Source organism: Schistocerca americana, chromosome 4 (assembly GCF_021461395.2).
Source record: "Schistocerca americana isolate TAMUIC-IGC-003095 chromosome 4, iqSchAmer2.1, whole genome shotgun sequence".
Taxonomy (NCBI): domain Eukaryota; kingdom Metazoa; phylum Arthropoda; class Insecta; order Orthoptera; family Acrididae; genus Schistocerca; species Schistocerca americana.
Window position 1 is genome coordinate 539,871,194 of NC_060122.1, and position 14,419 is coordinate 539,885,612.

Here is a 14,419-nt window from a genome sequence, read left to right on the forward strand (position 1 = left end):
TCCATTATTCAGGCAATTCCCTGTGTACTGCGTTTTTGCACATCTCCACTGATCAACCAATCCTGCAGTGCTGTGGCCTCATCTTTGACAGCCATTGGATCAATTGATTTTCTCCCTCTGCCTCGCTGCACTTCAGAAGAACACATCTTTTTTAATTATGTAATCATTTTCTCCAGACTTTTAGCAGACATAGGACTATTGGCTTTTTTCGTATTTGTAACTTCTACAGGGCTACTGGTGCACATTGACTTTTTGCCAGCTGTGCACTGTCCTTCATGGAGACATTTATGTTGGGCATCCTGGACACAAACCGAGGAACAGTAGTGTGCCGAATGTTTTTTGGTGTGCATATTCTGATGTTTACAACACCATTTGTTGGTCAAATTTTTGTTAAATTTTTTCTTCGGTGACATTCCCTCCTGTGTCAATAATATGCAATTCAAATTTGATGTCATTATAAGCAGTGGTTCTCTTTTTGCAGTGTTTTTAAACTGGAACTTTAATTATGGACACCGTGTAAATTGCACCATTTAATATATTTCTTACGCTCCCACCAAGTAAAATGAAGGGAGGAGAAGGGAATGTAACATCATATACTGATAAGTTAGTCACAAGAATTTCTGCTTCTATGTTTATGTATCTCTGTTATTCTTGTGTGGCTTGACTTTACACTGTTAAGCCAAAAAAAAAAAAAAAAAAAAAAAAAAAAAAATTATGACCACTCAGGGTTGCCAGAAGTTCTGGAAATCAGGGAGTATCAGGGAATTTCAAACAAGTCAGAAAAAATCAGAGAAATTTCACAATCAGCGTCTACGAAATGTAAACGTAATGAGGCTAATCATTCAAAGACCCGTCCTGCTGCACCACAGTTCCTCGTGGTCTCTCATATTGAAGGCGGTAAGTCCTTCGCCACAGTAAATCCATTTATTATTCAGAAAGGTGTTGATGGAGTTGCTGGCTCTGTGAAATCATGCTCTCCTTTACGGGATGGCACTTTGCTTTTGGAGACTACTTCTGATTCTCAAGCACAACAACTTGCTGCTTCGCTTCTCCGTAGCTACCGTATTCGTGTTGAGGTCCATAGAACTTTGAATTTTTCTCATGGTGTAATCTACACCAGGCTGCTAGACAGTCTAACCGAGGCCGAAATCCAATCTTACCTCTCTGATCAGGGTGTCATTGCCGTCCATCGTGTAATGAAAAAGGTAGATTACTCCTCAGTGCCCACTTGCACTCTTTTCCTCACCTTTGATAGAGTGGTGCTGCCATCCAAGATCAGAGCATGCTATGAAATTATCACAGACCAGCCAAACATTCTGAACCTGATGCGCTGCTACCAGTGTCATCCTTTCAACCAGACTAGAATGTCTTGTCGACACCCAGCCAAATGTGTAACCTGTGGAAGGGATGAACATGAGGGTGATTGTCCGCCTCTTCCTCCCTGCTGTATCAACTGCAATAGCAGCCGTGCCTCAGTCTCTCAGGATTGTCAAGTGCCTTACCCAGTCACTCACAAGTTACTGACTAGTTGGAAACCCTGTGTTCCCTCGTCTGGCACCTATAGTTCTGTTCATGTTACCCTTCGCTCCATGAAGGACATGGCCACGCAGACATGTGACCTCAAATTCAGCTCTGAGGCTGTGAAATCGCCCAGTGTCAAGGTAGCATTGCCATTCCTCTGTCCACCTGTGCAACAACCCGTCGAACTCTCGCCACAAGGGGCAACGCCACAACTGGTAGGCCGGAGAGGACAGGAGGAGTACTCCATTGTAGGCTTCCTCCGTCCCTCCAGCCAAACAACACCCACGTCTTCCTCTAACTGTAAAGGCTCGAAGAAGTCCACTGAAGACAAACGGTCTTCTCCTTCACCAACTCAAAGATCTTCTTCGACAGTGTCACCACATACCACCTTAGCCTGGCCAGCCTCTGTATCGCTGGTGCGCACACCAACCATTTTTCAGCTTTGGACTCCACAGACAGACCCCATAAGCAAACTGATGCTTCTGTGGACCCCTATGGAGCAGGATCCTCCTGCTTCTGTGCCCTGTAGTAGCGATTCTACACTGGCTTTCACTCGATCGGCAAGTTAACACTTTCTGCTTGACACGCACAACTGCAATTGGGCAGAGGGCACATTACCCAGACTTTGGTGTGACGCCACCGTCATACCCATACCTAAGCCCAATAAGGACAAAAACCTTCCTTCTAGCTACTGCCCCATCTCTTACCAGCTGGATTTGCAAGTTGATGGAACATATGATTCATGCTTGGCTGATATGGTGGTTTGAGTCTCACAATTTACTGACAAAGGTACAGTGTGAATTTCGAGCACAGTGTACTGCAATTCACCATCTTGTTACTTTGTCCACCCACGTCATGGATGGTCTGCAGTAATCCCAGGCTGTGGCTGTGTTTTTTGATTTGAAGAAGGCATACGACACCTGCTGGAGAACCAGTATCGTCCGTACACTTCACATGTCAGGTTTCCATGGCCGCTTGCCATGACTGACAAAGGTACAGTGTGAATTTCGAGCACAGTGTACTGCAATTGACCATCTTGTTACTTTGTCCACACACATCATGAATGGTCTGCAGTAATCCCAGGCTGTGGCTGTGTTTTTTGATTTGAAGAAGGCATACGACACCTGCTGGAGAACCAGTATCCTCCGTACACTTCACATGTCAGGTTTCCATGGCCGCTTGCCCTGTTTCCTTCAGTAATTTTTAAAAGGCTGAGTTTTCAAGGTGCGTGTGAGTTTTGGCTTGTCGGATGCCTTTATCCAGCAAAACGGTGTGCCTCAGGCTGCCATCCTGAGTGTCATCCTCCTTGCTCTCGCCATTAACTGTGTAATGGCCTGTCTCCCTCTGGGCATCTCCGGTTCCCTTTCTGTCGACAATTTTACCATCTATTGCAGTTCTCCACAGACCTGTCTCACTGAGTGGTGTCTTCATTGATGTCTTGATCATCTTTACTCTTGGAACATCGACAGTGGCTTTCGTTTTTCCACTGACAAAACGATCTGTATGAATTTCTGGCAACACGAGTGGTTTCTCCCACCATCTTTACATCTTGAGCCTGTTGCCCTTCCGTTCACTGAAACTACAAAATTCCAGGGACTCGTGCTCGATAGGAAACACTCTTGGTCCTTCCATGTATAATACCTGGCAGCCTGCTGTATGTGGTTCCTCAGTGTCCTTTGTGTCCTCAATGGTACTTCCTGGTGTGCTGATTGAACCACCCTCCTCCATTCGTGCCAGTCCCTTGTCCGTTCTAAACTCGACTATGGGTGCTTTGTTTATGCGTCTGCACGCCCATCCCTCTTATGCCGTCTCAACACTATCCACAATCATGGCATCTGTTTGGCTACAGGTGCCTTTTACACCAGCCCGGTTGAGTGTCTTTATGCTGAAGCTGCTGAACTACCACTGTCTTACTGCCATGACTTTATCCTCAGCAGGTATGCATGCAGTTTGTCTGCCATGTATGGCCACCCATCCTGTGCCTCCTTCTTCCATGATTTCTTTGGTCGTCAGTATGGGGCTCGTCCCTCTTCTCTGTTACCTCCTGGAGTCTGCTTTTGGTACTTGCTACGGAGGCTTACCTTCACAGTACGTGCAACTTTCCTGGTGGTGTGAACCCTTCACCACCTAGGCTTTGTGAAGCGGCCCATGTTAACCTTGGCCTTCATTCGCTTCCTAAGGACACTACTCTAGCCTTGGTGTATCGTCTACATCGCCTACGGTTTCACGACCTTTGCATGGAACTTCGCGATAGTACCTTTGTATACACTAATGGCTCTTGGACTGACCTTGGGGCCGGGTGTGCCTTCGTCATTGGCACCTGTGTCTTTCAATAACAGTTTCCAGCATTTCTCAGTATTTACAGCCGACCTGTTCGCCTTGTATCGGGCCACGGAGTACATCTGGCGACACAGCATTTTCAGTTGTGTCCTCTGCTCAGACTCACTCAGTGCCCTTCAAAGTCTATGTGCGCAGTACACCGCCCATCCCTTAGTGCAGCGGGTTCAGGACTGTCACTTGCTCACTCTTGGTGGAGCCAGTGTGAGGTTTCTGTGGATTCCTGGTCAGTCCGTCTGTCATGAAATGAGGCTCCTGATGCTGCTGCCAAGCCTGCATTCCTTGTACCTCAGCCTGCAAGTATCTATATTCCCTCCAGTGATCTCTGTTTTGCCATCTGTCAGGAGGTGGTGTCCCTTTGGTGTCGCCAATGGTGGTCCTCTCACCACGGGAATGAGCTCTGGCTTATTAAGCCTCTCACAGTGCCTCAGACGACCTCCTCTCGGCCCCCTGCCGGGAGGAGGTTATTTTAACTTGGCTGCATATTGGGCACTGCCTTTTTAGCAATCATCATTTACCCCACCACTTTGTGCACATTGAGCCCAAGTTTTAACTGTCCGCCACTCCCTGACGGAAAGCCCATTTTTCAACCATTTATGTTCCCGCTTGGGTTTGCCATCTGATTTATCTACCATTTTAGCAGATGACACACAGGCTGTCGACCGCATTTTACTTTTTATACTCCAAAGCAATATGATGAAGACCATTTAATTTTAGTTTTTGACCTCTGTTTCTGCATGGTGTCTTTTTTACCCTTTTCCCACACACCTGTGTTTAGCTGTCTTCTATTATGCCAATTGGGACTAACATATAGTTGTTTTTTAACTCCTCTCTGTCTTCGTGTTCTATAGTGTTGACTTGGTCATGTGTGACCCCAGTTGTTTTCTGCACGCGCCCTAAAGGAAAACAAAAACAAAAACCAATCAGCCTGTGGCACTATCTGTAAGCTGGTGCAGTTTTGTGATAGGCAGTCTCTAACAATGGTGTTTCTACCTGATACGTGATGCATGTTGTTATAAATTGGGCTATATATTCTGCTTGTCTACAGTACCACAATGAGCCATGATCTGTTGTACACTGGAAGAAACAAGTTTATGGTATTTGGTCAGTAAATACTGTAAAACGTCTTCCTTCCACTGACAGTCAAAAATATTTGATGGCCACATAAATTGCCAGAAACCCATGATTGATAGCACCCCATTTCTTCCACTGTGGCTAAGGTCTCAAGTAAAAGGCGAATGGTTGCCATCAACCATCCATTCTCTGTTGCAGTGCTGTGCTGACTGCATTTTGACTTGCGTCCATCATTATGGTCAATAGGCCACTAATGGGTGGGTGAGCGAGCCATGCTGCTGGTGCCAAACATTACTTGACTTCATGGCACCAAAGTCAAAGATATCTTTGGATTACCGGTCATATGCTTGCCTTAGAGCAAAACACTTAGTTATTCCTGCTGACTTGCCAACCCTGGAAGATGTTGCTGGTAGTGATTTAACATTATCAAAAATCTGTGCAGCCTCTGTAGGTTGTCAACAAAGGCATATCTTGCACTGCTTCCACACATTTAGGAAGTGGTGACAAACTGGCAGATGAGACTACTTATCCTCTTTTGTGCCAAAAACACTCTTTGCGGTATTAATAACTATGCCTTACTCCTGCAGGCACTGAAAAAGCTGCCGCAGGTGAGCTGCATGCTCCTCAACTGTACATCTACATGAATACTCTGCAAATCACACTTAAGTGACTGGCAGAGGGTTCATTGAACCACCTTCACAATAATTCTCTATCATTTCACTCTCGAACAGCATCCAGAAAAAACTAACACCTGAGCATGAGCAATGGGCTTTTTAAGTCAGTCACTTGTGACACACGGTAATGATCAGAAATTGTGCAAGCGTTGAGTGTCTGGTAATTCTCGCATAATCATTATCTTTTTTGTGCACAGTGTGTAATGGGGATGCAGAAGGGGTATCTGATCTGGTCACAATACTTGTTTTCAACAGCTCTTCAAACACTGCTTGCACTACCAGTAGCTTTTGAGGTATAAGCCTCCTTGGATGGGCAGTGATGGGTGGCCAGGTGATGTGCAGCTACGGTGCGCTGTCAAGTGGCAACACTTCCTGTTGGTGGCAGCCTGAAGGTTGAAGACTGGAAATGCTTTTGAAGTATGCAGCTAAAAAAATGTTCAGACCTGGGGTCAGCATCATTTGCCTGGGTGGTTTCCACACTGTTGTATGGGCAAACAGATCACTGTAATTAAGGAACGGTTGACTAAATCCAGTGACAGATGAAAATGAGACAAAAAATACAGACTGAGTATAGGGTCAGTGACACAGGCGATAATATATTCCTGGGTAAACTCATTTTCAAGACCCAAAGCAAGTGTTCATCATGAGTTTAATTGCATGAATTGTCCACTGTGATGAGTATATGCTCTGTCAGCGTGGCAGGTATAACACTCAGCTGTTGGGGCAAATACGCACTGCAGATCCAGAGTATACAAGGATATTTTTACCAGGGATGCGATCATACACAAGTAACCTCTGTGACTGATGCAACACCAACAATGTTAGTTTTGCATTCTGCCTTTGTCTTCACTTTGGATGCACATGTTGTTGATGGTGATTGTTGTGGTGTCCTGTGACATCTGTATATGGCATTTGGGTAACAACAGGGGTGGTGAGCTGCATCTCCAAAACACCTGTAGTACCAGGACCATTGGTTAGTGGTTGTATTAAATCTACGACAATTGTATTTCTGACATCTGGTCCGCAGCTCAGGATTATGCACACTGCAGCATTGTAATTTGTGCTGCTGTGTCGATAGCTTAAAGTTCAGGTGCACCATCTGATCTTCTAACTGTTCCGCTCTTTGCTCCTGCACTGGCACATATGTGCCTGTTGTACACGTTTTGATGCTATTGGTTGTGCTTGCGGATTATGTATTCTTTCCATGACCGTTGTCAATCATATCACAATTTTGCGTCTATTGGCACTCCAGACTGGGAATTTGTTGTTGTTGTCAGTCTTCTCTGCCAATGCCTGCTACAACAAAATTCAATGTGTTGCCGTGACTGTGCAAATACCAACTGGTAATTTATGAAGCCACAGCATGCCTAGTGATTGTTCACATAGCAGATTGGGGCCAGATAAAGCACTTATAAAGCTAACAAAGTTTGAGATGGGGGATCTGTTACCTAGCTGCTTGTCATTAAAAACTTTTTGCAACCAAGCTGTGGTGACAATGTATAGCGTCATCCAAACACATCCTTTAATGATGTGTAGCTATATTGTGGTATGTCTTCTGTTTCTTCAATCATTACATCTTCTGAATGTGAAACTGTGATTACATACTTGTCATCATTAGTGTGCACGACATGTGCATGAATCATGTCAGTGGATGATAAGACCAGAACAGCGGAATTTTGACATGACCAAAGCAGGTTGTGGGTCTTGATGATTTATGTCGATGGCCACTCATTGCCGAGTAGCAGTTTGTGCCACTTTAACTTCAATCTCTGATAACAGTGATATAGCATTTCTCTTCAAGGAATCATTTCAGAGTCACCACTGTGAGTAATTTGACTGTAAGACCTAATTCTCATATATATTGTGGACATGATAATTAGTCAGTACAATAACTTTATTGCACACCAAGTCGTAACAAACGTAAATACAAAGAATACTTTACTGAGCGAGGTGGCGTAGTGGTTAGAACACTGGACTAGCATTCAGGAGGACGATTGTTCAAACCCTAGTCCTGCCACCCTGATTTAGGTATTCTGTGATTTTCCGAAATCGCCTTGTCACAAAGCAAGCAGGGATATTTTTAATCCCCCTCTTGTTTTGCCATCTGCCTCCTTAAATTCATTTTTTAATTTTTTACAATTTACCATTAACATACGTGAATATAGTCTGTATTTTTGTAAAAGAGAAAGGTTGGCCCTCAGTTCTAAAGGATTTAACACCAGATCTAATTTTGTGTTTAGTTTTATGTTTGTATTTGATTTTCTCATTTATTTTCGTTACTCCTAGTTAGTAACTTTCTTTATAGGGTGAAATCAGTAATTGTTTCGTAACTTAAATTCTATTTTTGATGTATAAACAAATATAAATTCTGTAATAATTGTAAACATTTGGAAGACAAAATACTAGCAGTCTTTAAGTATCTATTGGCTCTAGTCGGCAGCATGTTAGCAAACCCAGCTCTTCATTAATTCCAAAGTAATCAACAGTTTTGTCAAAAGTATTGTTTGTGTAACTATATTTGTTAATTTTACAATTTAAACAAAGAATTTGGCATAACTCTCGGAGTAGAAGAAACTGCTAAAAAAAGAACCAATTTTTCGATGTATTCAGTTAATCTAATGAGTTAAGTTTTAATTGTAATTTCTATAAATCTAATTTAAACAATGCATAGTTTCAGCACCTATTAATTTGATGATATATGTTGTTGTTGTTGTTGTGGTCTTCAGTCCTGAGACTGGTTTGATGCAGCTGTCCATGCTACCCTATCCTGTGCAAGTTTCATCATCTCCCAGTACCTACTGCAACCTACATCCTTCTGAATCTGCTTAGTGTCTTCATCTCTTGGTCTCCCTCTACGATTTTTACCCTCCATGCTGCCCTCCAATGCTAAATTTGTGATCCCTTGATGCCTTAGAACATGTCCTACCAACCGGTCTCTTCTTCTCGTCAAGTTGTGCCACAAACTCCTCTTCTCCCCAATTCTATTCAATACCTCCTCATTAGTTATGTGATCTACCCATCTAATCTTCAGCATTCTTCTGTAGCACCACATTTCGAAAGCTTCTATTCTCTTCCTGTCCAAGCTATTTATCGTCCATGTTTCACTTCCATACATGCTACACTCCATACAAATACTTTCAGAAACAACTTCCTGACACTTAAATCTATACTCGATGTTAACAAATTTCTCTTCTTCAGAAACGCTTTCCTTGCTATTGCCAGTCTACATTTTATATCTTCTCTACTTCGACCATCATCAGTTATTTTGCTCCCCAAATAGCAAAACTCCTTTACTACTTTAAGTGTCTCATTTCCTAATCTAATTCCCTCAGCATCACCCGACTTAATTCGACTACATTCCATTATCCTCGTTTTGCTTTGGTTGATGTTCATCTTATATCCTCCTTTCAAGACACTGTCCATTCCATTCAACTGCTCTTCAAAGTCCTTTGCTGTCTCTGACAGAATTACAATGTCATCGGCGAACCTCAAAGTTTTTATTTCTTCTCCATGTATTTTAATACCTACTCCGAATTTTTCTTTTGTTTTCTTTACTGCTTGCTCAATGTACAGATTGAATAACATCGGGGATAGGCTACAACCCTGTCTCACTCCCTTCCCAACCACTGCTTCCCTTTCATGCCCCTCGACTCTTATAACTGCCATCTGGTTTCTGTACAAATTGTAAATAGCCTTTCGCTCCCTGTATTTTACCCCTGCCACCTTTAGAATTTGAAAGACAGTGTTCCAGTCAACATTGTCAAAAGCTTTCTCTAAGTCTACAAATGCTCGAAACGTAGGTTTGCCTTTCCTTAATCTTTCTTCTAAGATAAGTCGTAGGGTCAGTATTGCCTCACGTGTTCCAATATTTCTATGGAATCCAAACTGATCTTCCCCGATGTTGGCTTCTACCAGTTTTTCCATTCGTCTGTAAAGAATTCGCGTTAGTATTTTGCAGCTGTGACTTAGTAAACTGATAGTTCGGTAATTTTCACATCTGTCAACACCTGCTTTTTTTGGAATTGGAATTATTATATTCTTCTTGAAGTCTGAGGGTATTTCGCCTGTCTCATACATCTTGCTCACCAGATGGTAGAGTTTTGTCAGGACTGGCTCTCCCAAGGCCGTCAGTAGTTCTAATGGAATATTGTCTACTCCCGGGGCCTTGTTTCGGCTCAGGTCTTACAGTGCTTTGTCAAACTCTTAACGCAATATCGTATCTCCCATTTCATCATCATCTACATTCTCTTCCATTTCTATAATGTTGTCCTCAAGTACATCGGCCTTGTATAGACCCTCTATATACTCCTTCCATCTTTCTGCTTTCCCTTCTTTGGTTAGAACTGGGTTTCCATCTGAGCTCTTGATATTCATACAAGTGGTTCTCTTTTCTCCAAAGGTTTCCTGTAGACAGTATCTATCTTACCCCTAGTGAGATAAGCCTCTACATCCTTACATTTGTCCTGTAGCCATCCCTGCTTAGCTATTTTGCACTTCCTGTCGATCTCATTTTTGAGACGTTTGTATTCCTTTTTGCCTGCTTCATTTACTGCATTTTTATGTTTTCTCCTTTCATCAATTAAATTCAAAATTTCTACTGTTACCCAAGGATTTCTACTAGCCCTCGTCTTTTTACCTACTTGATCCTCTGCTGCCTTCACTACTTCATCCCTCAGAGCTACCCATTCTTCTTCTACTGTACTTCTTTCCCCCATTCCTGTCAATTGTTCCCTTATGCTCTCCCTGAAACTCTGTACAACCCCTGGTTCTTTTAGTTTATCCAGGTCCCATCTCCTTAAATTCCCACCTTTTTGCAGTTTCTTCAGTTTTAATCTACAGGTCATAACCAATAGATTGTGGCCAGAGTCCACATCTGCCCCTGGAAATGTCTTACAATTTAAAACCTGGTTCCTAAATCTCTGTCTTACCATTATATAATCTATCTGATACCTTTTAGTATCTCTGGGATTCCTCCATGTATACAACCTTCTTTTATGATTCTTGAACCAAGTGTTAGCTGTGATTAAGTTATGCTCTGTGCAAAATTCTACCAGACGGCTTCCTCTTTCATTTCTTACCCCCAATCCATATTCACCTACTATGTTTCCTTCTCTCTCTTTTCGTACACTCGAATTCCAGTCACCCATGACTATTAAATTTTCGTCTCCCTTCACTATCTGAATAATTTCTTTTATCTCATCATACATTTCATCAATTTCTTCATCATCTGCAGAGCTAGTTGGCATATAAACTTGTACTGCTGTAGTAGGCGTGGGCTTCGTGTCTATCTTGGCCACAATAACGCGTTCACTATGCTGTTTGTAGTAGCTTACCCGCACTCCTATTTTCGTATTCATTATTAAACCTACTCCTGCATTACGCCTATTTGATTTTGTATTTATAACCCTGTATTCGCCTGACCAAAAGTCTTGTTCCTCCTGCCACCGAACTTCACTAATTCCTGCTATGTCTAACTTTAACCTATTCATTTCCCTTTTTAAATGTTCTAACCTACCTGCCCGATTAAGGGATCTGACATTCCACGCTCCAATCTGTAGAACGCCAGTTTTCTTTCTCCTGATAACAATTATCCTCTAGCCATCCCTGCTTAGCCATTTTGCTCTTCCTCTCGATCTCATTTTTGGTCATGAGACAGTCAGTCCATGGCAGAGTTTCTGACGAGTAACCTGTGCTGGTTAGAACAAGAACAATGCTTTGAATTAACTGTGGAATAAGTGTTAAACAATTAGGCCATGTGTAAAAACACTGACAGTGTCTGCTCCATACCTACCTGATTATTCTTCAAGAACTTTGAGTTTTGTGGTTATGTTTTTACTGCTTGTAGATGTTCAACTGCAAACTATTGTAGCAGTATGTGGAGTTTTGCCTGTAACTATTAATGAGGCTTACCAAAAGTTAAACAATAGTGCACTGGCCATATAACTGTATTATTGGGGGTTGTGCAAAGTGAAATTAAAGTACGGGAAACACAACTGTGCATCTGTAGGCTACATTATTTACAGTAGTCAGTGTCAGAATCCACAACCCATTTTTCAGCCAATGTAGCAACACAATACATCGACACCGCTCCTGCGAAATGCAACTCGCCCTATTTTCACATTACATCTTGCGAACCATGGATGAAGGGTATCAGACGGATGCCATATTCCTTGACTTCCGGAAAGCGTTTGACTCGGTGCCCCACTGCAGACTCCTAACTAAGGTAAGAGCATATGGCGATTGGTTCCCAAGTACGTGAATGGCTCAAAGATTTCTTAAGTAATAGAACCCAGTACGTTGTCCTCGATGGTGAGTGTTCATCGGAGGTGAGGGTATCATCTGGAGTGCCCCAGGGAAGTGTGGTAGGTCTGCTGTTGTTTACTATTTACGTAAATAATCTTTTGGATAGGGTGAATAGCAATGTGCGGCTGTTTGCTGATGATGCTGTGGTGTACGGGAAGGTGTCGTCGTTGAGTGGCTGTAGGAGGATACAAGATGACTTGGACAGGATTTGTGATTGGTGTAAAGAATGGCAGCTAACTCTAAGTATGGATAAATGTAAATCAAAGCAGATGAATAGGAAAAAGAATCCTGTAATGTTTGAATACTCCATTAGTAGTGTAGCGCTTGACACAGTCACGTCGATTAAATATTTGGGTGTAACATTGCAGAGCAATATGAAGTGGGACAAGTATGTAATGGCAGTTGTGGGGAAGGCGGATAGTCGTCTTCGGTTTGTTGGTAGAATTTTGGGAAGATGTGGTTCACCTGTAAAGGAGATCGCTTATAAAACACTAATACGACCTATTCTTGAGTACTGCTCGAGCTTTTTGGATCCCTATCAGGTCAGATTGAGGGAGGACATAGAAGCAATTCAGAGGCGGGCTGCTAGATTTGTTACTGGTAGGTTTGATTGTAACGCGAGTGTTACGGAAATGCTTCAGGAACTCGGGTTGGAGTCTCTTAGAGGGAAGGTGGTGTTCTTTTCGTGAATCGCTACTGAGGAAATTTAGAGAACCAGCATTTGAGGCTGACTGCAGTACAGTTTTACTGCTTACTTTTCGCGGAAAGACCACAAAGATAAGAGAGATTAGGGCTCATACAGAGGCATATAGGCAGTGATTTTTCCCTCGTTCTGTTTGGGAGTGTAACAGGGAGAGAATATGCTAGTTGTGGTACGAGGCACCCTCCGCCATGCACCGTATGGTGGATTGCGGAGTATGTATGTAAATGTAGATGTAGTCATCAATCAATGAATAAATAAAAGCAGGTGGGAACTGCCACAGCCTCAGGAAAGTCCCAGGATGGTTCCTTTGAAAGGACATGGCTGGCTTCCTTCCCCATCATTCCCTAATCCTATGGGACCGGTCACTTTGGTATTTGGTCCCGTCCCCTGAATCTGTCAACCAAGCACCCAAAGAATACTTTATCAAACTCTACAGTGATAACAAATACTCTGTGCTAAACCAGTGATTTAACTTTTGTGTCTTGTGCCGGCTACTTGCACATTCACTGATATTGCCACAGGCTCTATAGATTCTTTTTGGTGGGACAAGAATTCTTCTGACAACAATAAGAAAAGAGTTGGTAAGTTAATGGTTGAATCTGACCTATGCTGTGAATCAGACCAATGGATTTCAAATGTTGATCTCAAAATAAAACTAATAGTTGTGCAAATGGATTATTTATGAAGGAGCACCTGAATATGAAGAATTGCGGAAAAAACCAGTGGTAAAGCAAGAGCTGAATGGGGGCAAATGAAATGGCGATACGATTGAAATAAAATTGTTAAAGTGTCTACTCACCATATACCGGAGATGCTGAGTTGCGATAGGCACAACAAAAAGATTCACATAGTTATAGCTTTTGCCCATTAAGGAAGGCCTTTGTCAGCAATAGACACATGCACCTGTTTGCGCGTGTGTGTGTGTGTGTGTGTGTGTGTGTGTGTGTGTGTGTGGGCGGGCGCGCGCGCGCGCGCGCCCACACACACACACACACACACACACACACACACACACACACACACGTCGCATCTGAGACTGCAGATGTGTGTGCAAATTGCGTTTACGTGTGTGTGTGTGTGTGTGTGTGTGTGTGTGTGTGTGTGTGTGGTGTGTGCGTGCGTGCGTGCGTGCGTGTGTGTTGCTGACAAAGACCTTAATGGCCGAAAGCTATAACTGTGTGAATCTTTTTGTTGTGCCTATTGCGACTCAGCATCTCCACTATATTGGGAGTAGCAACTTTCCTTCTCTAATATTGTTACATTCCAGCCTGGATTTTCCATTGTTTAATTGTTAAAGTGGTACAGACGTTGGTTGAGAATGCCAGGTCGTTGGTGGCAGGACAAAATTTTTGAATGGAAATGACCTGGTGGATGTATAAGTGGCAGACCATTGCATTAATTAATTCTGTAATGTGTTAATAATAATAAGTATGAAAGTAATTATCTATTGGTCTTACTTTACCAGAATGAGAAGAAAGTATTTAGATTTAATTAAAAGAAAAGATGTTAACACAGTATATCATTTTTCACCTGAAGCGGAACAAAATTGCTTTTTTTTCACATTTGTATTATTTAATTATATGTGTCATTACACTATATGAAATTTGGCAAAGAAAACTGGTTTTACTTCAGTTTTTTGCATGCATATTGCTTTGTTTCTATATACATACTACCATTCAATTATTCTAATTTCTTTACTGAGTGCCGAGTTCCTGATGTTCATGAGCTGTCACACATCTCCTGTATCTGTTTGCTCAGTAAATAATGATGAAATAGATGTTTGTATGGACATTAAAGCTCTTTGATA

The 14,419-nt window shown here is 42.5% G+C and overlaps 1 protein-coding gene across 2 annotated transcripts in view; it reads left to right on the forward strand.

Annotated features, from left to right (window-relative positions):
• The window catches only part of LOC124612451 (DENN domain-containing protein 1A-like), a 292,617-nt gene that overhangs the window by 89,790 nt on the left and 188,408 nt on the right, over positions 1 to 14,419 (forward strand). The window lies entirely within an intron of this gene.